Genomic DNA, 26073 nt, shown 5'->3' with positions numbered 1-26073 from the left:
TGCTAAATCATTACAGAACAGGAGTGACGTGGGGGATATAATTCAACCATGCTCTGGAGTAGACTTCTTTCAAAGTTACAGCTACAAGACAACACCAGTGGCTTGCTCGTATGTGCAAGTTACCAGCAACGCCTTCTTTTACAAGGCTAAGATACAAATGCCTGCAGTGGGCTCCACAATTCAGGCTCTTCTTCCTTAAAAACAACCACAGAGGCTGGTATTGCTCACACTGTTTGTAGCACATATTCCTCCTGTATTCCAATTTCTCTTCACCCATTTTGATGCATGACTGCTCCTTTTGGTCAGACACTATTTCTATGAGTTCTTGTGACACCTGTAGCTTTACAAGCAACAATTTCTAAGCTGCTGTGACATTCAGCTGTTTGATGAGTTCAAACAACCTCTGTTCATTTATTCATAAGAATCTCAGTTTGAGGCTCCAAACACCTGCTTTTCACAAATGGTTACAGAAATACAATTGCTCACAAAAAAGCACATCAAGAAGTCAGGAAGAGTGTAGACTGATTTCTAGTTTAGCAAACCAGTTGGCAACAGAACCTTTTTTTCCTTTCAGCTATCTGAATCAGGTGCTCTCACCTTTTCTATATCCAGAATCACATGCCATGGTACAAACTGACCTTCTCTGACACTATTAGCGAAGACCTATTTTGAGCTGGTATTGCTAAGACCAACATACTTGTTGCCTTCTCCTGAGAGTTTGGACATTAAGAACAAGGGACAAATGTCCTAAAACATCTCAGCTAGATCCACTGAAGACTCGTTTGTCAGTCTTTCCTTCCCTAGAAGTAAATTTTTTGAAACATGAAAATATACTTACTAAGAACAGCTGTCTCTGAACCAGATTTTTAGAAATGCTTCCATTTCCGTCCCATGTTATCACAATTTCTTACGGAGCACAAAGGATACTTAATCCAAACTCCAGTGCTGGCTGATTTTGGGGAACCTGCACTTCTCTACCTACCTTTTCATCCTTACAGACATTTTGCATCATGCATCAAGTTTCAGAGAGTGGTCCTTCACTATCACACCCTGTTCACTGCCACCTATATGCATGGACAACAGGTATTAAATTGTTCTGAAACGTAGAAATTGTCCTTCTCCCATCATACCGCTCCTCTCCGCACTAGCACTGGATGCAAACCACCATGCAAATAATTAACACGCTTGCCTCCCTTGGGGTTGACTGATAAAATGGAATCAGACAAATGAATTTTTGGTCCCCACTGATCTTTGAGTGCACTGTGTTATGACAGGGTGTGAGGTGACATGTCAGATAATGTATCGTGTCACACTCCATGACTATTTGATGCCATTTAATGTAATGCGTCCTGGCATGACATGATGGGATGACACAGAATGAGAAAGAAGCTGAACTGGAAATACCAATTACCCACTCTTAACCCTGAGGCAGTAGGGGAAAACTATGCCTGTGTCTGGGTGACCCTGGCTCTGCTTATTGCCTGAACTTCATAATTCAGGGAGTTTGTTTCTGGTGCTCCTCGGTCCGAGGTCATTACTATCCATTCAGATGGCCAAAGTATCTGTAACCGTCGCCTTCATCACAAATCCAGGAGAAGCAGTGGAGAAATCAACTGGAAAAAAATGTAAATCACTGTTCCCAGAGTGTCAAGTCGAGCTGATATTTTGTGGCTAATGAGCTGCAAAGCCACAGGGTATAACGAAAAAAGAAAAGGCAGGAGAGAACAGGCACCACACTGGTAGTGAGGCTGAGCCAGAGAGCGGTCTTGCATCCAAAGGCTGCACAGACAGCCAGGGTGGAGGCTTGTGAGGTGTCCAGCAGTGTGGAAATGAGCAGGACATAGGGACAAGGCACCCTGTTATGCTGTCGGTCAGCACGGTGAGAGGTTACTCTCCCAGCCTACCCCTAGCAGCTTGCTGTCACCTTTCTCTCCATCTGCAGTCGCTGCTCCTCTGACCTACCTCCCAACCTGCTCAGGGAATTGATGCCTAAAGTGACCCACCCCAACAATCCAAGTCAAAGCAAAGCCTCGTGTTCAGCCCTCTTGAGCATGGGGTGAGGGCACGATTCCACGTGTGGGTACGCTGGCAGACTGGAGGGAGAGCTGACCCCTCAGCATATAGCCAGGGGTGAGCAGCAGCATCCCGCATCCCTTGGCTGCACCAGACAACACGAGTCACCAGCATGAACTAAAGTGACCAAAATACTCCTGGATAGTTGTGATGCAGAGTCTTAGTTTCATGACGGCTGAGCTTATTCCTTCTGACAAGGCAAATGTCAGCAAGGTTTCAGATATTTTGCTTCTCAAAATCACCTTCCACCTTCACACCTTCTTGCATCTCCATCACATATTCCTAAGAGCAACAATTCCCACCCACATGTCAGGATGCCAAATTCCAAATGCCTCATAGCAGGAATGAGCTATGACCAAGAATACTGCTTCTACTTGATACAGATCTAGTCTACTGTTTCCCCTCATAAGCCTGTGTGAGGTTGTGCTCTCCAGATGTTCCTCTGCCAGTCAATGACCAGTCCTTTTCCATCCCAGAGTTCTTTTTTTTTTTTTTTTCCCCCATAACTAATTCCTAGGAAATGTCTGTGCAGTCCCACTGTCTGTATCAGTGCGATTATCTATGTGGGCTTACATGTGCCTGACTATTATTCGCTTGTCACTTTCCCAAAAGCCATTATGATGGCTTGACTAAAGACACCTGATTCTTTAGATTTTTTTAATGGGAAGAAAGAAGTCAAACATTTTGGTGTGGGGCAAAGTACTTACCATAAAAGTCTTGCTCTCAATGTGTACTTGGTTGAAACCTCTAAAGGAAGATTTTTATAAGAAAAGTTATTCATCATTTTCATTTGGGGAAGAAAAAGAAAAAAAAATATTCAAACCAAAATTATATCTCCATGAATAATGTCATAAAGATATGAGATCTGCATTTAGAATATCCATCTGAGGCTGCCTGGGTCTGTTCCCACGCAGGCTTTAGCACTTTGGAAACAAACTGTTTAATGGTATATTTTCATTAATTATCTCCATGATTGGAGAAACACTACCCTAGCTATTGAAAACTGTTTTACTGATATTGTGAGAAAGATGGAGAAATGCCTCTGGAGTGCTTTCCATTAGAAGTGACAATGAGCATATCTTGTTATACCATTTAACAGCTGGCAGCTACAAATATGATATGGCAGATCATAACTACATTGGACTTACATACAGACTAAAAAATTCCACATTGTTCTCAGATGAGCAAAACCGGGAGATGCCTTATGGCAAAGCTGAGGGAAACACAGATTTATCCAAAGATGATTTTATTTTGGGGGGAGGCATACTGTAATTATTATCTCTACTTTATTTGAACTTTTAAAACATAAGTTCCCCTTTTGCATAAGAGAAAAATGCTAGCCACTCTCCAGCAGTGTAGCAAAACTGAACAAATTTCAAAATCATACCATGTCATTGTCAGAAGAAAAGTGTTAAAATGATGCAATCAAATTCCAACCAGATGGAATACTAGGGGGAGAAAAAAATCAGACATCTGAAACTGTTGCGCCAAATCAATGGGGCAACTGCAGGATTTAAGATAAAATCTCTGTGTCAGCTCCCGGACAAACGATTGTGAGCAGGAATTTAGACATGAAACACCCTCAGTTCAGACAGAGACGCAGACTAAGCCCCATGAGTGGCACAGGTCAAAGCTGCAGGGTTTTTCAACCAAGTGATGACAGAGTTTGGGGTGTTTTTTTTGTTGCTGTTATTGTTTTTTTTGGTTTTGTGTGTGTGTGTGTGTGTGCGCATGTGTTATTTATTTATTTGTTTGTTTATTTTTGGTTTGGTTTGTTGGGTTTTTTGTTTGTTTTTGTTTTAAAACACAATGTATGTAATGCATGCTCAGTCTCTGAGATAATCTTACACAGAAATGAAGTACATTTATGAATGCAGCAAAGGATAACAGGGAAAGGAGCTTCCCAGAGGTGAAAAATCAGGAAGCCTCAGAGAAATCAGCAAGATCCACCTTCACCCAAAGCAAAGCATATAGTTGAGCTGGTTCTGCAGGTCTCCACTAAGCCACATCTCAGCACCAATAATGCCCTCATTCTACACCACCTTGTCCTCATCCTGTAGCCCATCTCTGAAAAATGCCAGCACAGCCCTAGGAATCATCAGTACAGCATGCCTTCTATTACAGTGTGTATAAGTGTTAAAAATGGGAATATATTGACATTCACGCGTAAACAGTTCTTTATAAATAGAATAAATAAGCGAAACAAGCCTTATCTCCCTCCAACTCTCTCCTAATGCATATTTAATGTATTATGAGCTTTCTAGTTCATTTTTCCTTTTGACTCCAGGCCTGCCTGTGTTGTGATTTTCCTACAGTTTAAGTAGAACAACCCTTGTATTTGATACATAAATTTTACTCTTTACGGGCTATACAAAATACTGTTAAGCCTTAAAGAACAGCCCTTGTAAGAACAAGAACAGTCATAAAGCTTCCACAGAAGCCTCTCAGTTTCCTTAATTTCTTATTTTATTGCAGCAGAACTTTGCATGTTTGAGTCATTCCGTTCTCACCAAATTGGTAACTGCAAGTAAACAAAATGATTAAACAGTTTGGATGGTGATCAAAATCTCAGTCCTGCCAATGACTATATTTGTATTGTTAGAAGTGTTGGTACAATATGAAACTCAATTTCTACCCTTCAAAGGTGGAGCACAAAAGCAAAGACATTTTCTGGCCTGTTAAAAAGCCTGTGAGCTTACAATATTCTGGGAACTTCTGCTTATGAGCATTTCTTACTCTTGAAAACTCCTTACTCTATCGCTCAGCACTTGATCTGTTGGCTTAGACAGGATTCATCAACACCCATCAACACCCAAACTACACTCAACTCTGTAGTGGTATTGCTCAGACAAATTAGACTTCACTTTGCTCACAGGGTATGCACTTCAGTAGGAAGGAGGCACCAGACGTGGTCTCGATGTGTGGCCAGAATGGCTCTTCTCAGAGCACAAAGCCTACGTTCATGGTAGCACAGCCAGTGGGGCTTCAACAAAAAGGAACATAGGTGTTAGAGTTGAAGGGCTGCAGTCTTATCAAGAGCCACTCTGTAGCTCAAGGTCCCTAATACAATAAATGCTTTCAAGTTTTCTGCTGGTATATTTTAGAAAGGCTTGGTTTTCTTTGAGTGCAATTAATACACCTCTGGGTTTTTAATCAGGAGTACCACATGGAAAATGATGTGCCACCCGGACACCAGTCATTATAGCTAAAAGAGTCTAAACTACTTGGTTCGAAAAATCTCATCCCAAAGTTTATATTCCTTTTTAACCTGGTTGCCTAAATAAAAAAGACTTAACAAAACTGTGTTGTCCCTCAGACAGTCCTTCAGCAGCAGCCTGAGCATGTTGGTCTGCATCATCTGAATGTGGCAAAGGAAGAGCAGCCTCAGAGCACTCCTACATCTGCATTCCTGCAGATTTTCTGGGTATAGGTAACTGGGTGGGGGAGCAAGACTTTTTAATGACAGCAAGGTCAATAAGCAGTAATTAATTTTAGATACTAAGAATTCACTGAAATGGTAACGTTCATGCCCTTCAATTGACAAACACATAAGAAACTAAATTTCTTTAATTGTATTGTTCATAATACTTCCCTCCCACCATCATGCAGGAGACAATACTGAGAATGATCAAGAAATAAATTCTTTTTCTTATGTTGACCCAAAGCAGAGCATTTTCCTTTTCAATTAAATTTTATAAATAGAGAAGAAATGAGACCAAGATTGTAAGTATCTTATTCACAACAACAAGCAGCTGTTGACACAGCCTTAGTGACATTGCAGCTATCGTTCACACCTGACTGGAACAGACAGTGCAGTCCCTGCAATAAGGTGTTACTCAATATTCGATCAAGTACCAGGTGCTGACCCACAAACCATCCCCTCACAATCATTAGGTTTACATGGGCATAAATTTAAAGAAGTTGTGGATGAAGATTTGTGCACTATAGCCTTGATAATTCCTATATGGAGTCCTATTATCTACAGATGAACTGCAGACCACAATTATAATATTTTTATTTCAGAAAGTCAAATGACCAGTCTTTATCTAAATGCTTATCAAAGCAAGAAAAAATAATCCTATCTAAATCAAGAAATATTAGGCACAAAACATTGTTATTCAATGCAAGACCTCTGTAGGTAACATCACCTGAATAATTAGCAGCAGCATCTCTGGTGCCCAGGGTTTCAGCAGACAGGTATGTACAAGGATATATGTGTCACCTCTTGAACCTGTCTTGCAAAAGTAATGACTTGCTCAGACAATACAGTGATGGAAATCCAGGGGACTCTCAGAAAAATGATGAAGCACCAAGTCAAGAAGAATGTTCAATACGCTGATAAGATTCCCTAATTGTGGTCTCTTGAGAGGATGACTGTACCTACACTCACAAGGAGTTTGGGAGTAGTTTGCTTCAGTACTCTTCATACAGACTTATTTGATGATGGGTTTTGCTGTTGGGTTGTTATTACTTTTACCACAATAGTGGGACACAGTCTGGGAAATGATGCTGTAATATTCCAGGAAGAAATTGCAAGAACTAAGGAATCCTCCTCCTTTCATCACCCGCAAAGTAACTCACAGATCATTTCGGAGAAATAAGTCCTTGGGTCCTGGAGACCTGTGGGCAGCCATGGCAGACATTTTCCTTCCTGAGAAGTGATATCTCTTTCAGGTCACCTGTCACCATCTCCTACACAGAAATATTGGCAGAATTTTGAGAAGTTAGCAGAAATACTCTGCTTCTTGACTCTGACACAAAATCAGAGTATGCCAGGAAAAGCCCAGGAAAAACAGCTGAGAGGAACCACAATTCCATGAAACATGTCTGTAAATCCAAATGGAACAGCCATGCACTTTTTCCTCACTTTCACCAAGGTAGTTGCAGAAGAAAAGTTTGCAGAGAAAGAAAGTGACTGATAGTTTTCTTATACAATGTCCCTCCTCCTACAATTTGGAGGGGAAAATAAATAAATAAATAACACAGGTGGAAGTAGAGGGATTCTCTGGGAGTTCAGGTGTGAAAGGAGGAAACATCCAACATAAAAAAAAAAAAAGAAAAAAAAATCTTTGTTTTAAAACAACCTTTCTTTCAGGATAAGCTAAGTAGTAGTGTAGCACTTCTTGTGCTCTATTTATTATTTGTGCAACAGTACGACATAGAGCTCTCCATGAGCAAGGTTGTTTGTGTTAGGGTCTTTACACAAGCAATGTAAGAGAGACTACCTGTCAAAAAAAGCTTTTTTAAATAGACAAGACTAACATGGGGAGAAAGCTAGCAGCATAATTTTCTGGATGAGGATCCAAAGATAAATCAAGAAACATGCCCAAAGACATTGCAGAAATCAGTAACAAGGCATTGCTGTGATCGCAGCTCCTTGGTCACAGTCACTGGTAGATGACTACCTGTACAGCAATCACCTGGCCTTGCACATGAACCGCATGTTCACCCAACCTGAGTACAACTCACACTCTTACTCAGACCTCTATTGCCTGTAAAAGTCGAAGGTAAAGAAAAAATGTTTGTCTAGGAAACACTAAGCTGCCACATAGTTCTAACAAGAAACACTTAGGCGTGTTCTCAGATATCTTTAATTCCTGCTCCTAAAATCCTTGATTTCCTTTGACTACAGGGTTGACTTCAGGGGCTCACCTAATATTCCTGCTTTTTTGTTGTGTTACTCCAAACATCTCAGTCCCTTAGCTAAAATCTGACAGATCTGCCTGCTTTCTTCAGGTGACTAGTGCCAGCATAATGACTGGTCTGAGGAGAACAAGCAGAACTATAGAATAGAAGTACACACTTTAAATACGCTTTCCAAGAGACAATGAGACCATAGTGAAGATGGCAAGCTCAGAAAAATTGTATTCTTGCCATACTTGGAGGTTTTGAAGATCCCACTGAATAAAGCTCTGCTGCTCGGATCTCATAGCTGACCCTTCTTTGAGTAGGAGGTTGGACAAGAAACTTCCTGAGGTCCCTTCCAACTTGGATTTATCATAGAGTCATAGAACAGCTTGGGTTAGAAGGGACATTAAAGATCATCTAGTTCTAACCCTACTGCCATTTAACCCATGAACTTGTACTGTGTAAAACAGATTTTCAGCCCTACAGAAAGTGGATTCTTATTTTAAAGACTCACCAAATTCGATGATATTCAGTTTAACCCACATTTCACTAATAAATAAATAAAATAAAATAAAATAAAATAAAATAAATAATAAATAATAAATAAATTACTCTTCTCTTTACCTGAATTGGATAGTAGACACTGACAAGTCATTTGTATTATTGTTACCTGCAGTGGTATTTCCAACAGCAGTCAGAGGAGCTAATCATTTTCCCACTTCTAATCACTTTTCTAACAATGTATACAATTCTCAGTAGGAAATTGGACAGCAGTGTGGTATATGACGTGTTGAAATACGACCTCCTGACCCATGCTGGATCTTGTGCTCCCCTTTGTGCCTGCCTGCTGTATCAGCTTGCACCATCCAACTGAACCACCTGAAGCACCACAAAGCCCAAAGCACTGTGCACGTAGCCATGCACGCAAGTCTCTGACGAAATACAATGGAATTGCTGCATTATCCTGACGAACAGCAAAGCAAGTGTCCAGTAGAAGCCCAGCTGTGTCTTTTCAGCTGCCAGTCAGGGCCTGCCAAGGCAGCAGGTAGAAGATAACATTGGTGTCTTGCCTTATGCAGACACTAAGTCATTTAAGGCAGCCTTTGTCCTCTCTATACGGTGTGTGAAGTGACCTCTAGGAAGGGTCTTGAATTTTGACTAGGTTCATTCATTAATATTCACCACATTCCAAGAGCATTTAACAGCTCCTAATCAGCAAAACGTTTTTTCTTGCTTCTTACTGGACATCTACATGTTATATTTTGTCAGACACAGAATATGATTTGACTGTGAAAACTTTAAATCAGTGCTGAGCATTTTCCCAAAATGATATGCACCAGTTGCATGGCACATTTGATCGATGAAGTGTTTGCTGGATGATATTCTATGAGCTGTGCTATGAGCTGTGGCACAGGACTTTATTGCTCAGAGTCTGGTTGGGTTCATTAGTTACACTGTAGGTTGACAACTACAAAGTTGAGTTAGATCTATCCATGCAATTCTGAATTCAGTTTGCTGAAATGTGAAACTATCTTATTTTCCACTGGCACATTTTAGCCTGATGCTGCTGTATAAACATTCTGCATTATATTACAAGAGAGAACATTGGCTGTCACTGTGACATCCTCAACGTTACACCACTTCGCAGAAGCCAGTAGCCTTATCGGGTACTAATGTAACTGAGGACTTTGTGCACAGCTGAGAAACAGTGGCTTCTTTAGTTATCAGTGATCAGCTGAGTTGTGGAGACTGTCCATACGATTGCTTATGCCCAGATATGTGGAAATGTAATGTAACTTTAATGTTCTTTATCAAAGTTTAAGATAAGAGACCTGACCCCATAGGCCAAGAGAATGCACTCTGAAGGTTGTGGAGACCTACAAGAGCTTGGCTCATGTGCTTCAGTGGGTTCATCTGTGAGGTTGCCTTTGTATGTTTGAGCTCTGGGACTACGTATGCTTGATTTAACCTCCTTGATCCCATTGTTTGAGATTCTCGTGCAATGTAGAGGTCTAGCTCTCTACACCTTCCAGCACACCTGTGCAAATATATACTTACCAGCTTTGATTTTATAGAGACAGTAAAGGAACCTGTAAACATAAAGATATTTCAAGAAAAACTGGGACAACCCAAGGAAATCACATTGTGCAACTATTAAGAGCTAATTATGATCTACAGTCAAGGGTCTGCAAAAAAATGTAACAGCAATTAGAGCCACCACTCTTTCTGTTCCCCTGAGCATCAGAAAGCACATCAGATACGCAGCAACAGTTATGTAATAGGAAGCAATAATTTCCGGCAATTTCCACATCAGCATATTATATAATGAACACATTGATGTGGAACTGACCAACGAACAAGCCACAGAAGGATGTAACTTTGGCAAGTAGATTTATAGCTCTTCAAAAAAAAAAATTAAAAAAAAATAAAAGAAGAGAGAGAGAGCGGAAGAAAGAAAAAAGGTGTTGGTTCTAATACCATGCTTTTTCAACTAGAATTCTTCCAGGCACTATATAAACATTGTGCAACATAGTTCTACAAAGCTCCAAGGATGATGAATGTGGACAAGTGTCCCAATTTCATTATTGTGTAAAGGAAGGGGAGGATGGGAAGTTGTAAGGTGCTTGAATGAGACTGCAGGAATTTGGGTTCCTGTGACAGTCCCATCAGAAGTACTCAACATGACATTAAGAAAGCTATTTTAGGCCAAAATTCAAAGGCATTTTAAAAAAAATTGATTACCCAGCCAGATCTTCAAATCATCCATAGCAGGAGTTTATTAATTTTAAGAGAAGTTAGTGTCAAAATTTTTGGGAGACAGAAAAAAATATGTCATCTCCTGAATCTGGCACTGGTGATTATCCCCAGAGACCTCATGGACATTTCATATTATGCATATACCAACCTGAGGTTTTGCCAAATGTGTACTTCATTCTCTTTTTGTAAATTTGAGTTGCTAATATTTTCTGGTTATTCCCTTGCCTGTTTGGGTGTGAAGTTGCTTGGAACAAGGACTGTCAATAATCTACATGTTTATTCCATGCTTAAAATAAATTTATAAAGGAATTAAAATACTATAATTAATAATATAATAATAAGAGGCTACATTTAAAAAGCAAGTCCTGTTGTTAATCGTTAAAGGGGCAACCTCAACTTAAATATGCTTATTCTCTTGCTCAGGTCATCACAACATTCCCCAAGTGAAAGAAGGCCTGATTCAAATAGAGGGGACTATCAGATGGAACAATTAAGGTTCATATATGCCCCCTTAACTCTCTGGGATAGGAAGGCTTCCCAGAACAGACCATAGGAAACCTCAGTCTCTTATAGAGTACAATTTACTGTGATTAATTAACACATGCAAGAGTCCTGGTCCTTCTTCTAGGAAAAAGAAGCTTTGGGAAGCTTCTAGGAAAATGGAAGCTTTGCCACTATTGCCAGTAGAAACCACCTGCGGCCAAAGCAAAATATGATTAGTCTTGTGTTTTCTTCCAGCAATGATCTCTACAGTCAGGGCATGATGAACCAGAAATATCAGCATATTAGTATTTATTCTGAAATGACAGCATCTGGTTTGACAAGTGACAGACTAAACGCAACAAGTCTTTGATTCTGGCAGGTAATTCCTTTCCAGAGTCCCGAAGGTTACGCAAACTAGGAAACAACTATTTTTATATTCAGTCTGCAGAGTCAGGACTCCAGGGAAATTGTTTTGTTTTACTTTAAAGCCTCTGGAACATTAAATTTTACAGACATATTCACATCTGCTTCCACACTTCTAAGACATTTACAGGTGATCTGACCTCTTTTCAGCCTCATTAGACTTACCAAATAATTGCAAGCAAACAATCAGACCCCTTTGAAGGAGAAAAACATCCAGACTGTGCAAGTAGGATGCATTCTTAATTGGTACACACATGCACCACTGAATATTGCTTGGGCTCATTGCCGCTATGTGATTTAATGCAGCAGTCTGTACTTCCCCGTGTCTGATAGTAACGTGACAAGGGATTTTAAAATGTATGTGTCTGGGAAACATAACAAAGTAAAAATACTAGGGAGAAAGCAAGGGAGCTGTTTATATTTATAGCAGGTTTTGTATAAGCAGACCCAAATCACAATTCCAGCAAACTTTGAAGTTGGGGAGAGCATGTTGCAAAGTGGGATTTGGGAGAAAAGTATATGGCTAAGGAATAACAGAAGCCGTGGATGCTTAGACCCACAGAAAATCAAGCCTAAGTGTCTCAAAAGGGAACTTAAAATGGAGGAATCCAAAAGCTGAGTTTCCTCAAAAATAAACGGTTTGTTGCTTGGGACCTCGCACAGCTGCAAGGACGTACACAAAAAGTGAAACCCAGGGCTCTGTAAATGTTCCCAGTTCAAACCAGAAATGTTTCTACATTCACGTTTCTCTCCTATGCCATGCACAGCTCAGGAGGTGATATCAGCAAAGACAACAGTACTCCATTACTCGATTTCTTCTAACTACCAAAGCATCCATTGCATCCCTGTTGGAAAGAAGAGTGAACCTGAAGCAGAGGAGACACCTGAGCAGTCAGGAAGCATTGGGTGAAGGGAGATCTTGTTAGTGTCTCTCCCCTCACCGTGACTCACAGTCAGATTGAGCAAGTGAAGAATCTTCTCAAGTTATTTCAGTTCTTCATTATTTTTCCTTCTCCTGGGAAGAATTTTCCATCAGCTCATTAAGCAAGCTCTGGTGGCAGTGACTGAAAAAAAGCAGTGTGACATGGTACTAAATTATCTTTCCACAGGCATAAGGGTTGATTTATAAAGGGTCTTCACAGTGGGGTCATGCTTCAGAAGTGGCCCAAAGGGAGAAGACTAGCATGTGCTTTGTGGGGACCAGAGGTATAGGAAATGCCCTAGGAAGGCCTTGTTAAGTTCACGTATCACTTAAATCGTAAGTCGTTTCAGGTCTGCCTAGAAAATTCAGAAATTTCAAATATTTTAGGATCAGATCTGCCTTTAACTTTCTCCTGCATAGCTTATGAAGAGAGTTGATTACCCAAAAAAGTGGTGCAGCAAAACAGCAGCAGCAGCCACTCCATACCTCTCTCTCGACACACTGCAGTGGCTGAAGGAAGAGTTCAGTTTCCACAGTCAAACCACATCAAGACCTCCCTGCTCAAACCACAAGCAGTATTTGTTATGTAGCTCCACAGCACTGGTGTGCCCTGGAAGGAAAATGTGCATGATCTCTGGAAAGTGGGCACACCCCAACATCTCATTCCAAGAGAAATATTGACCACTGTCTAGAAGGGGTTGGCACAGGCTGGAAATTAGAGGTATCCATGCACTTCCCATCCCTGGTGCCAGCTTGCCACCTGTGAGGTGTCAGGGTCGGCTCTGTGCTCACAGACACCAGCAGCACCCAGGAGCAGTGCTCCATGAAGCACATCAGTGTAGGGCTGTAGAGAGGCCAGAAATCTGAGCAACTCAGGGTCACCGTAATTAAGCTCCAGAATGCCCTGCAGTGCAAGTCCCAAAATATCTCAAAATTTCCTTCAGCTCTCACCAGGACAAAGAGCCTTAGCAGTAAAATTCTGAGCAGCCCACACCCGGCACTTTGAGTTTTAACAACTAGCCTGGAGCAAGAAGAGGAAAGAAAAGGCTTTCTCTGTTTCACAGGGATGGGGAGAGGAGGAATATTTCATTCAGTGAGAGGTCTGGTGTCGCATCTTGGGCAGCAGTCAGAAGCTGGAGACTGAGAAGATGGAGGACCAGGCTGGTCTGTGGGTGTGGAGTAACATGCCTCCTGCAGACCACATAGTCCTCTGCTTTCCAACAGCAAATGCATCACAAATCAAAGAGTCCAGCACGCCTACAGCAGTGCAGATAGTTCTTGAGTCAACCCTACCTTTTTTATCAACGTTATTTTTAATTCCTTAGGGGATTTGGAGCAGAGTTAACCACATCTAATATTTTCTCTTGTTGAGAGCAAAAGATCTAAACATTACTGAAGTCAAAAAGAGTTTTCAGCCTTTTGTGGGATCTGGAGAGCAAGCAGCAGAACAAGGCTTTATTTCAGGGGAGACCCAGCAGACACTCCGTGACAGTGATCAATGGGTCCGAAAGCAGAGGAAAGGGAAGATCGGGAATACTGACCTCATTTAGCATGCAGACGGCATCTCCGTTTTGCTGCATGTCCAGCTCAGTGGCAGAGCGATGAGTAAAGGTCGCCCTTGTGACCCCAGTCTGGGTAATGTCCCCATATGGTGCGCTGACACACAGACCTGTACAATGAGCTGTCAGAGGAGGAAACGCTGGACACTTCTTCGCGTTCAAACTGCACTGTCAAAAACTTCAGGCAGAAACGTGTATTTTTAGTCTTAAATCACACTGCTCAGCAGGGACTAAAAGAAAGTTGGTGATTGGAAGGCTTTTTGAGGTCTTCTCTTCATAAAACAAGGAATTCTGTATGAATTCCCCCACGTGTTTATATATATATATTTATATGACACAGTAAGATTAATTGGATGGGATTATGCAGAAGCATAGCATCATTTATATAGATTACTCTTAATAACTACAGAATTACTCCAGGAATGAGATTCTTAATAGGGGTTGCTGAAATCACCCTGGAGAAGTCAATAACAATACAAATACCAATTTTTCAGTCACATAGCGCAGTCAAGAAAACACTGCAGACACTAAAATCTTTCCCCTCGTTTGATGGAGAAGGCTCCAACAAATCCTTTGGTTCATGATCTCTCAGTCTGGTGGGCCAGGCCTCAGACAGACCCCAGAGATTTTGCAGTCTGTGTGCAGTGAATTTTGCAGTCTGAGCAAGTGAATGAGGCTTTGTGCTCCAGACTTCACCTCCCCATGTAGTCCCCTTCACCCTAGACAAGAGCAATCCTGCTGAGCTCAGCCTTGGCAAACGGGACCTGCTCTTGGTCCCATTGCCACGCTCTCCCTTCAGCCCCCATGCCAATTCCACCACCATGTCCCCCATTACCTGAATACCTTTGATACCTGTGAAGCACTGCTGCGAAAGGAGAGTTGAGCACACGCGTAAGTGCCCTCTGTCCTGGCTCCTTGCAAGAGTTACTGCCACTGAGAACAGTGGCTAGGGGAGGAATCACTCTGGGAGTCATGCAGATGCTTTACACAGACCTGCACAACATCTTCCTGGCCAGACGCTGGGAGGAGTAGGTAGCCCTTTGATGGCAATGTCCTTTTCTCTGATGCCCCAAAAGCGTGGTTTCCAGGCACAGAGATGGTCCCTGCTATGTCACCTCACAACATGCTCTGTGTTCAGCCACACTACTATTTGTAGGACCTCCTGTCCTGGGTGTGCATGGTGCAAAGGGCTTTGGGATTTTGCAGTGAAACAGTGGTGGTAGGGAGAGGTTTGGTGGGGAATTCAGGGTACCTGGAAAAATCTGCCCTTTTTTTTCCAGAAAGCACACTTCCCTCTGGATGCACCAAAGGGACCATGGAAAACCTTCTGGGAGCAGGTTTCTTGTGCCCAGTTTTTCTGGTGAACCTAACCCATCCTGTAACCTTTCCTGGTAGACACGGGCATGGCAGAAGCTCTGCCTCCACCTCCTGGGGGCTGTATCAGAGCCCTGCTCCTGACAGCATCAGCCAGGACACTTCTGCTGTGAGACAGGAACCGAGCACATCGCACCCAGGAAAGGTTAAGGATGAGAAGCAGTTACCAGCCTCCCATGCACAGGTACCCAAAACATCCTCTGAAATGTGACCATCCTGCATCAACCCCAACTGCTGCGACACAAGGGAGGACCAGGTCCCCTCTGTGCCTTCCTAAACCACCAGCACCCTCCTTGGAGGAGCAGGCTGGAGCCGCTTGCATGGCGTGCTCACCCTTCACTGTGATTAACTCCTCCGTCACAGAGAGGGACGCGAGCATCCATCTCTGCTCGGCCAACTGGAATCACTGGCCAGCACACCCCGTGCCATTTATCACTGGCACTTATGTGGGAGAGACCGACAGCAGGTGCCATTTGTGTCAACGTCCCTGCGTGAGCCGACTGATTAATTAAAGCCACGCGGCCCCCAGGCTGCCGGGAGGGCAAGGAGGAGCAGGAGGGATCGTTTGTTAGCTCTCTCTTAGCGCTCGCTGTCTCCTTCAAAGGCCCTTTGAGTAGAAGCACTCGAATCCCCCAGTGCCTCGGGGCCATGGAGGTGGGCAGGGTGAGCTCCCCTGGGAAAGGCTTCGTGGCTGCTCGTTGTGGGTATCTGTGCCCAAGGAGGAGGTATGGGGGCTCCACAAACCCACCCCCCCCCCACATCCCACAGCTTTGTTTTTAAACCTACGGCTTCAAAAGGAGTGACAAAAGGGAAAAATAATCCCTGCAAACACTGATAATTAAACAGCTGCCTCACATCCTGTACACTGGGAATCTCTATTATTCATGGACTGGAGCCGATGGGTGCAATACCATTTCTTTTTGTTCTCACATTACAGATGCACCCACCCAGTTCCACCAACCCTCACAGCACCCTCAGCTCAACCAGTAGTAGTAAGCCTGGACAGATACGGATGCAAAGGCAACCGCCACCAGACTATGTCACACCTCCCCAGCCTGGTTTGGAAGGGCTGTGTGACGGCCCCCTGGAGTGCTTCTCACCCATTTTTATCCAGGCTGGGTTTTGCAGCTGCAGGAACCTCAGCGGAGCGATGTGTCACCTAAGGGTGCCCAAAGGAGAGGAGTCATTTGGGTATGAGGCAGTTTTGACTCACGTTGTGCTGGAGCATCCATTTGGGACTGTCACCCATCCCTGGCACAGTGACCCCAAACCACCTCCTGCACTGTCGTTGTGCGTCCACCCACAGCCAGGCAGTTTTCTTCACTGCTCTGGGACGAACGCTCCCTCGGATCCTGATCGCTGGCCAAAACCCTTTCCCATACTTTGAGCCTGAGAAGTAAAAGACACATTTTATAGTGGAGAGGCGTCTGCCAGCACCCTGCTGCTTTTCAACACTTGCTTACGCCTCGCTGGAGCAGAGGGCACTGGTTTCTCTATCATGCATGTGCAATCAAAACGAAGAGCGTTCCTTAACTTTTAGCACCCCAGAGGTACTGCCTATTTACCAGACTCAAAATAGCCAGTTGGCACCGCTTACAGGTGGCAGGCAATCAGATTTTTAGGCTGCCAAATAATCCTATTTCAGTGATCTGGGCTGCAGCACTCATTTCTTAGCACTTGCACGCGCCTCTGCCCTAGTCTTACATTGCACAGGGCTAGAAGGGGCCTAAAGGACAAGATTTAAGGTGATTCTGCCACAGTCTGAGTGTGGAGCTTTTGTTGGGTTGTCCAAAAAGAAAACAAAAACTTTCAAATTTTTGTTGCCACTTTATCAAAACTCTGGCTCACCCCGCTAAGTTTTCTAGGGCTTTGCAGTCAAGACCTGGGGGGGAGACTTAGCAAAAGAGCAATCATAGGGTAAATTCCCTCTGCTGCCCAGCACCAGTGCGGTGGACGCCCTGCTCAGGAGCAGAACGGAAGGCAAACATCTGAGCTCATTCATCTGGGCCCCCTGTACCTACGTTTCTCAGTCCAGTGAGTTTAAAGGATAGCATTGCTCCCAGCGTGGTTACCCTGCAGAGAAAAGGGTCATAGGGGTTTGGGGCAGCATGGGGGCACCTGGGACACCAGGAGGGCCAGCAGAGGCTGGGCACCAGCAATGCTCGTTGCAGAGCTGTGCAACCTCATGTGCCAGGTGTGACACACTGATCATCAGCCCCTGGAAAATTAGGAGTCCTGTGGTTAATAGGAGCAAGTATCAGGGATCCCACCCCAGAGCACCACGTCCCACTCCTCGACTCCCTGCATCTGGCCAAGGAGATGAGGCTCAAACAGCAGCAGAGGCTGAAGCCCTGCAGAAGCAGACTTGGGGAGCCCCCACCTCTTGCATCTACAACCAAAAGCCACTTAATACCTGCACAGCCTGCTGGCAGTATCACTGAAGCTGGGGGGAAATGAACTAGCAAGCATCAAAAGTAAAGCTGTAAGAGTGTCCCTGAGCAGCAGGCAGGTCCCTGAGCACCTGGGGAGGATGCAAAGCCTCCTGCTGCTCCAAGCACACCTTGTACACGTGCACTTGGTCTACCCAGGCAGGGACAAACACCCCCAAAAGCAGCACTCTCTCCAGCCGCCTCCCTGCTGTCTGTAGGACAGATCCTGCCCGATTTCTTCTTTCAGGGTCCCAAGAGGGCAGCCACCCCCCTTCCTGAGCAGCCCAGCCCCGTCCGCGCCTCGCCATGCCGCAGCCTTTGCTGCCACCCAGCGCTGCCCCCGTCGGCTGAATAATTCATGGGCAGTAATTTAGCTCAGGCAATTCGCCCTTTTTTGTCTGCAGGTTTAATCATTCGGAGATAAATCGCCCGCATCCCCAGCTTCCCGGACGAGGAATCGTTAGGGGCCAGACCTGTAATTTATTATATTTCGGCAGAGTGAAGGTTTAACTGCTGCGGGGTGGGGTGAAGAGGAAAGGAGCTCTTACAAAGACCATGAATTAATGCCGCTGAATACTCATCTCTAATCCCCTATGTGCTCATAGGAGGAAAGATTGCAGTTGTTTGAGGAATGAGGAGAAACTGAGGCACGGATCAGTGAGAGCCTGCGTGGGGCCCTACATGGCCAAGGCCAGCCGTGCCCCTGTAAACCTGTGATTAACCTGATCCTGAAAATGGGTGCTTCCCCACATCAGCCTCCCTTCCCTTGGTACCCAGCAGCTGCTTCTCTTTGCAGCACCACCCCGACGTAAAAATAGCAACAAACACCAAATCCTACAGAAAGGATTTGCTCAGGAGGTCTCCAAATGGGGACCAGGGTGGCAGCAAATAGTGCCCTACCTGGATGCAAAAGGGGAAAGTCTCTTTTACAGGACACCCCCAAGGATTAAACAAAAGGCTGGACTTCAGCTCTGCAGTAAGAGCACCCAAGCAGAGCTGAGCCTGGCATTGATGTCTGGCAGATACACGCTCCCAGCTCTCTTGGCATGCACAGCTAAGAATGGCAAACTTGCAAAATCATTTTGTTTAAAGGATGAATCCCTTCCTGGCAATCGATGTTAACTTCTGTGGTTGTTGGAAAGGTTTCTGGGCAGTTGGTTTTCTCACTGGGACAATGAAGGAAAACTCACTTTAGTTTTTTTAGTGGATTCTAATCAGTGTTATGGTTGGTAGAATATTTCATAGGGACTGTAGTCATCACCTCATCAAAAATCAGTTTCTGTAAAAGTGTTTGAAGTAACATCTCACAGTCTGTGAGATCTGGGAGAACCTAATTGTCCCTCCTGGCTTCCTTCTGCACCTTCCCTTAACCTGCTGCCCCGCCACTGCCAGCAGCAAGACCTGCTTCTCACTTTAAATGCCTTGGTTTGCTCTCTACCCCTTTACCTAAAAGATCACATGAAAAACGAGAGGAAAGTGGAAAGAGACATAGACAAGAGTGAGGAAGAGGAAGAGGAAGAGGAAGAGGGAGAGGGAGAGGGAGAGGGAGAGGGAGAGGGAGAGGGAGAGGGAGAGGGAGAGGGAGAGGGAGAGGGAGAGGAAGAGGAAGAGGAAGAGGAAGAGGAAGAGTTGTTTTCTTTAATCTCTCTTTGATTAATATATTCCAGAGATCACTTTGGGGAAAAGAGAAAAAAAAAGTAAAAAAAAAAAGTTTGTCTAGACCATAATTTTATTATTTGTTTCACTACATAATTCTTATATAATAAGTGATAATCCTTTTTTAATCAGATGCATACACTTTAGTAGTACACACAATAAAAGTATAAAGGAGAGATTAACAAAGCTGCTGTTATGTTCAGACAATAATTCTGATTAGACAAATTTCTGTTTTCAGTTAAAACATTTTCCTCTCCTCTCCTTTCTCCAGATAGCATTGCCTATTTAATTTGGGAATCGAGATAAAATGGGGGTAAAAAGAAACAATGTCTCTACATCCCCTGAGGTCCCCTGCACACCCCAAAACATTCAATCACTGGTGAAGACCAGCACATTTCAAACACTTGGAATGCACAAACCTGTCAAAAAACAAAACAAAACAAAACAAATACAAACAAACAAAACCACCAGCCTCATGAACAGTCTTTGCAGAGATTGAACCATGTGAGGGTTTGGAGAACTTGTCACTAAAGCACTGCAAAGATGCCAGAGAAATACGTTTAGGAAGCAGAATAAACAACACAGTTGTGGAAACTATGTCAACCAGTTATATGCTACCATAGCTAACCCCAAACCATGCTGAAGAAATGTAAAGCCTGAAAGGGGAGTGTATGTTAAAAAGGAAAGGGTTCACGTACATACACTGGTACCTATAGCATGAAATGAACCCAACCTGCCCCAGTTTCATTGCCCTGGTTCTCACCATCATTAGAGCTTTACTACATCAACAAAAGTGCCAACAGCTTTTGTTTATTTCTGACCCACTAAGGCTATGTACCATCACGCAGTACTGAATGAAGGCAAAGGACAACAATCCAAAGGGAAATGAAGCCGGGAAAAGAAACAAGGATATCTCTGAGGGATGGCACTCAACAAAGTGTGCAGGCCTTGGACACTTTAGAAAAGCCTCTCCTCCAGTGAAGCTAAGTGGACAGAGACAGCAAATGGCGGTGCAAAGCACCACAAGCAGTAACATAAAAAGCGATGTAACTTTGCTGGAGGATCCTTCAGTCTTGTATGGACCTTGCCTGATCACCCTGACACCATCCGAACACGACTGCATCTCTGCCAAGCTGTGGTAACCATCCACTGCTGTCACATATGTCAACACTGAGATATCCCTTTTATAACAAACTTTGCTTAAAAACCTACACAAGGCAGTAATAGCAGGGGAACCACAGCCTCCTCCAGGAAAATCTGCCCACAAGCTCCTTGCGCCTCTAGGAATCTTTTTTAGAGCAGCTTTTTTTGATATAAAGAAACATCTTCATTTCCAGCCTAAGATTTTTTTTTTTTTGGACTATTTGTATCTCTTTCTCCAGAGTAGATGATCTTCAGAGGTCCCTTCCAACCTTGGCCATTCTGTGATTCTGTGATTACTCCCCTCCATACCTGTATCTATATCTCCAGAAAATGCTTTCTATACTCTTGGTTCACAAAAGGGCCTGTTTCACTGAACAATCTCCCCTACATCTCTGGCCAAGATTGCAAAAGGCTCATGCAACCATCACGTCTTGGTAGATATCCACCCCCGGCAGCCAAGCCCTAGTGAGAACACTTTGAATGGGAGCCCAACCCTTGTCCTGATTTGGCCGAAGCTGGGATCCAGCTCCAGGCACTTGCTCATGTCTTTCTGTTCTCCACTGAGAAAGGGAGAGGAATTTCTTGCAGGCTCCCCAAGGCTCTTTTGATGGCAGCCGGAAGGCACTCATTGCCATCCGATCTGACAAACTCTAGGTTGTCCATTTTGGTGTCGTAGGAGCCAGCAGGAGTTTCTCGCCTTTGCTAAGGAGGAGTTTCCCATTTCTCAGTGATACTGGAAGGGGGGAAATGAGTGTCTTCTGTGGATGTCATTGCAAAGCATGTGTGATTCAAGAGAACACTGTCCTCGAAGTGCTGGCTGTATGGCTTAGCTCTTGTGCCCCTCACCATGCCTTCTGGCAGGAGATGCCTTCTGGCTGAGGGCACGGAGCCTGACCACTGCCAACACAATGCCCTGTACCACACCACCAAGCACCACCACCACAGAGCCAACCAGGGGAGACCCACGTGAGCCAAACAAGGCTGGGACATGGCTAAGGAAGGTGAAGAATTCAAGGTAAGGCAAAACAAATAGGATTCGTAGTACAAGTCATTTTACGGCAGCATAGAAGAGCATAAGGAATGCTAGCATTCAAAGACAACAAGACAGAGAAGATGAGAATAAAGAGTTTAGCCATGAATTTTGGGACTCGGTTTTGCTCATTAGTGCAGAGACAGTCACTGTCTCCAGATCTGGCTTAATTAGAGCATGTGGCCTTTATCTCACTGCTTGCTTTTGCACCTTTCCAGAGATTACTCTACATAAGACGTTGCCTACATCCAATGGCAAGAGCACAAATAAGGTGTTTTTAAATGCACCAGGAAAGAATTGGGAATAACGTACAGTAGTGACACCAGCAGCACCTACCCAAATAGTAAGCAGGCTTAATCCATCCAACTGAAAAAATGAGTAATGGTTAATAAAAAATAGGTATGTGTTTTAGGCACAATATTCCTGTGAGAGTCAAGTTTTCCCAAGTAGGTTCACCAAGACCACACAGACCCTCTGGTTCTGAACACGCACGCTCTTCAAGCCCTCATTTAAGTTTTAGGTGGTCCCAAAGATAATCAGCCAGGTGTCAGGCTATGTGAATTATCTTTGGCTTCTACTCATTAATGGGAAACAAAGGCTTTAGGGCCAGTGAAGAAGACAACAGGAGGACTCATTGACCCATTTGGCTGTATGCATATTGGCGTTTGACACTTGACTACTTATAGCAGATGCAAAGGCCAAAAAAAAAAAAAAAAAAAGGAAAGCTTTAGGGATACTAGAATTCCTTTTAGTCGCATACAATAAAAATGTTGTGCCTAAAATACTAAATTTCTCAGATCAGCAATTAACATGATCAACATTTTTGCTGCAAGAAATCATTTCTTTCTACTGGAGAAAAAAATAAAATATTCTAAAGGGAAGAAATTCTTTTTCTTTTATGCATCTCCTCTGCCAGCTTAACTATAAAGGGACAGAATTAAGACTTCAAGTCTTGGATTATCAACAATGCTTGGTATTTATGGAGCCTTTCAATATGTTTAATTCTGTAGTAAGTCTGTGTGTAAAATACTGTGATAAATCCTTTGCTGATGTAAATTTTCATCACCATTAATTCCATGTTAAAAAAGGATTGGCTGGTTTTCACTGAGGAGAATGACTGGTCATATACTTAGCTGGTGGAAAGCTGGTAGGTCAATTGTAGGAAATTTGTCATGCCAGATAATAATACTGGAGAAGTAAGAAAGGCAGAGAAAAGCATTTTGCACCTCCAGTGACATTCCAACTAGTTTGATCTGTAATTTAATTAATTTATAATAGCAGAGAATCTAATTTTTTATGTACTCTGGAAAGCAGATGTATATATATAATATATTTCAAGCATCACATCTGAGACTTAAAGAAATAAAAAGTCAATATTATCGAGTGGGGAAAATATCTATCATCATGCAAGAAAAATATTTACACTAATTTTCTTCATATTTTCCAACCCACATTTGGGCAAATCAAATCACATGATGCTTTGGCTCTGTAGAAAACTTCTCTCCCAAATGTAAGAGCAAAGGTTCCCATTGGAAAAGCCATTTGAAAGCGAGCCACATCCACTTCAGCATTGCAGAGTTCTTCTGCACAGGAGCCCCACAGCTGCAGGGCCAAATACCTCAGCCAAATATTTTAGCTTCAGTACAGGCTTTTGAAGATGTCAAGACAGAACTTCAATATGTGTGCACCTGCCTGTATAAAACACAGTAAAACCAAGGAAATCTCATTACTGCCATAGCATCTAGATATCCTCATCACAGGCAAGTTTTCATTATATGGAAAGAGAACAAACAAACAAAAAAAAAGGCATAAAATAAATCAACCTCATTTGGAAGAGTTTACATGTACTAAATTTCTTATTTCCACAGAGAAAATGGAATTTTTCATTCAAAAAGATAAAGGTTTAGTATACAAAGTATTACTCCTGCACCAGCCAAATCAACAGGAGTTGCTTCTACTTACAGGAACAGTGTCGTGCCTTCGAGGAGCTGTACTATGTCAGGGACAGGAAGGGACCGATCAGTGTCACGTGGAACACAGCAAGTTCTACAGCATATCCTGGAAACAATCAATTCTTTTGCATGTGCAGTGCAGGTAGGTGTTCAATCATTAACGCTCAGTAAGGCGGCGCACAGTCAACCAACAACCGCTTCTCTCACACAACACAATCCTGCCCTTGCCGCACACCTCAAGAACATAGACTGCAACAAAACCAGAGCTGTGTGTTGTTACTACATGGGAAAGAAGCTGCTGAAGTACTGAGGATTAAATTATTCATTTTGACAAACATGTAGATCACTTACAAACCCAAGACTGTGTGTACCATTGCAATATGAAGAGTTCTCTTCCCTCCTTGCAGACCAGGAGGCAAATTCAGTGTCATACAAGCATGAAGCCTAATCTCCATTTTTGACCAGATTTGACCAACTTGTCAGCTATTTACATCCAAGGCTATGATTATTATCATTGGCTATTTAAGAGTATGCTATTTTTTCCCCACATCTGTTACAGATGTCTATGGCAAGCATTTAGCTCTTGCCGGGAATCATAGAATATCCCAAATTGGAAGGGACCCACAAGGATCATCCAGTCCAACTCCCGGGTCCTCAAAGGACCACCCAAAAATCAGACCATGTGTCTGAGAGCGTTGTCCAAATTCTTCTTGAACTCTGTCATGCTCGGTGCTGTGACCACCGCCCTGGGGAGCCTGTCCCAGTGCCCGACCACCCTCTGGGTGCAGAACCTTTCCCTAACCCCTAGCCTGACCCTCCCCTGTCCCAGCTCCATGCCATCCCCTTGGGCCCTGTTGCTGTCCCCAGAGAGCAGAGATGAGAAGTTCCAGAAGTTTGAGCTCCAGAAGTTTAAGGCGCAGCCTCTGCTAGTCTCAGTGACGTGAGATGCCCCCTCCACATCACCATTCAGAGGTTTCCAGCCCAACAGTGCCTGGTTCAGACCTCCAGCATCCCGCAGACCAAACCACCCCACCCAGAAATCTTTGAATCAAGCACGTCATTTCTTGGTTTGCGCAAACACGTGCGCACGAACAGGCAGAGGAACACCAGGGAGGTTAACATCTCCCTTCGCACATGCTCAGCCAGCCAAAAGGACTGACACAGGCTTGCGTCACTGCAGGAAACAAGCAGCGGCTTGGACCACAACAGACGCTCGCAGTCTGGCATCCCTTTGGAGCTCTTGCGACTTCTTGTCCTCCCCACAAGACAAGAGCCCCCTCTTTGTGTTTGTCTGCCCTGCGCAGCAATGGGGGCCTGAGGCCTTGTTCAAAGGTTTGACATCAGCAACACAAGTGCAAAATAAAAGCAAGAGCTGGCTGCTCTCCAAGGATTCATCTCGCTGATGTCTCAGCTGTGCCAGTTGGAGTTAGTTATCGAGGACGAGCCACAGGAACTACCATGAATGCCGACGGGACTGGAAACGTCTTATATGGAGTAAACAGGAACTGCAGAGCCTTGGCTGGACCCATTTGATCTTTGTGGTGTGGGAGAAGGCACGGTGCAGTTTGCTTGGGCATGGTCTTCCTCTTCCTCAGCCCAGAAAGCAACACTCAGGGACTGCTAATGCAATGGGTAAAAAGTGAAGCATTTCCAAAAAAAAATCAGAAATCAGAAAGATTTGCTATCTTTCTTCAAACTGTGTGTATTTCTTTCCACCTGTTTCATCTCTGACCTAGACCAGGTCTTCCCTTCTTAGCCTGCCCCTCCATGCGCAAGGTCAGCACCCTAGGTTTGGGGTTCACCTCCACTTCCGAACCTGCTGTAGTTGTGATAACTAACCCAAAACCACCCTAGAGAAGAGGAGATCCTGCAAACTATGGGATCAGTCAATTTTTTGGATCTCAAACCCACGTTAACCCCATCTCTGAGAGCTGCCAGCTACTAGGTACGCAGACAGCTTCTTGGGACAAATCATCAGCAGGCTGCAGGTTTGGCTGTAGTGGGACAATTCCCTGCCTGGCACAAAAAGATGCTGCAAGTTCAGTCTGACTTGTCACTGAAGTCGCAGTTGATACAAGCAGGACCATATATTCTCTTTAACCTCCCCTAAGCCACGTTCATGTGTCCTTGGTGGAAATATTCCCAGCATAGATAAGTAATTTTTCAGTCTCCTTGCATCCTGCTCACTGCAGCATCAACACGCTGCAACCAGCCCTAACGTGGTGGGCGAGACGCAGCACTCGGACAGCTTGTGCAGCCTTTCTTCAGGCCTCCAAACACATGCCCTGCAGACCCTGACATACTCGTGTGCACAAAGCATCACCAGGGATCGCGGGACGACATGAAACGGGAACACGCTGACCTTCTGGATGCTTTAAACTCCGGGCAGCACCAGAGAGAAAACATACTAGTCAATAATATGATCTTCTTGGGAGACTTAAGATGAAAAAGAGTAAAATGCACCATTTAAGCCTGACAGTTGTTACCAAACCCACACATCTCTCCTTACCTCCCTGCCACTGATTTATGAATCAGATGCCTCGTCCTCGGACAGGCGCACACATGTTTCACATTGACACAGGTTTTCTTTCCCACACGACTCTGCTGTGGAAGGTGACCGTTTGAACCCATTAATTCACCATAC

At 43.9% G+C, this 26073-nt stretch overlaps 2 long non-coding RNA genes across 7 annotated transcripts in view; both read right to left on the bottom strand.

Annotated features, from left to right (window-relative positions):
- The window catches only part of LOC310894529, a 114682-nt gene that overhangs the window by 77858 nt on the left and 10751 nt on the right, over positions 1-26073 (bottom strand). The window lies entirely within an intron of this gene.
- On the bottom strand, positions 22976-23539 carry LOC310894530. Its single transcript, XR_014579991.1, has 2 exons — positions 23440-23539; positions 22976-23169 (listed from the first exon to the last, which is right to left on the bottom strand). It is a non-coding gene; the product is annotated as an uncharacterized lncRNA (long non-coding RNA).

This window comes from Anser anser (genome assembly GCF_964211835.1).
Source record: "Anser anser genome assembly, chromosome: 2".
NCBI lineage: Eukaryota > Metazoa > Chordata > Aves > Anseriformes > Anatidae > Anser > Anser anser.
The sequence above is the reverse complement of the archived record's forward strand: the minus strand, read 5'-3'. Positions and strand labels throughout refer to the sequence as shown.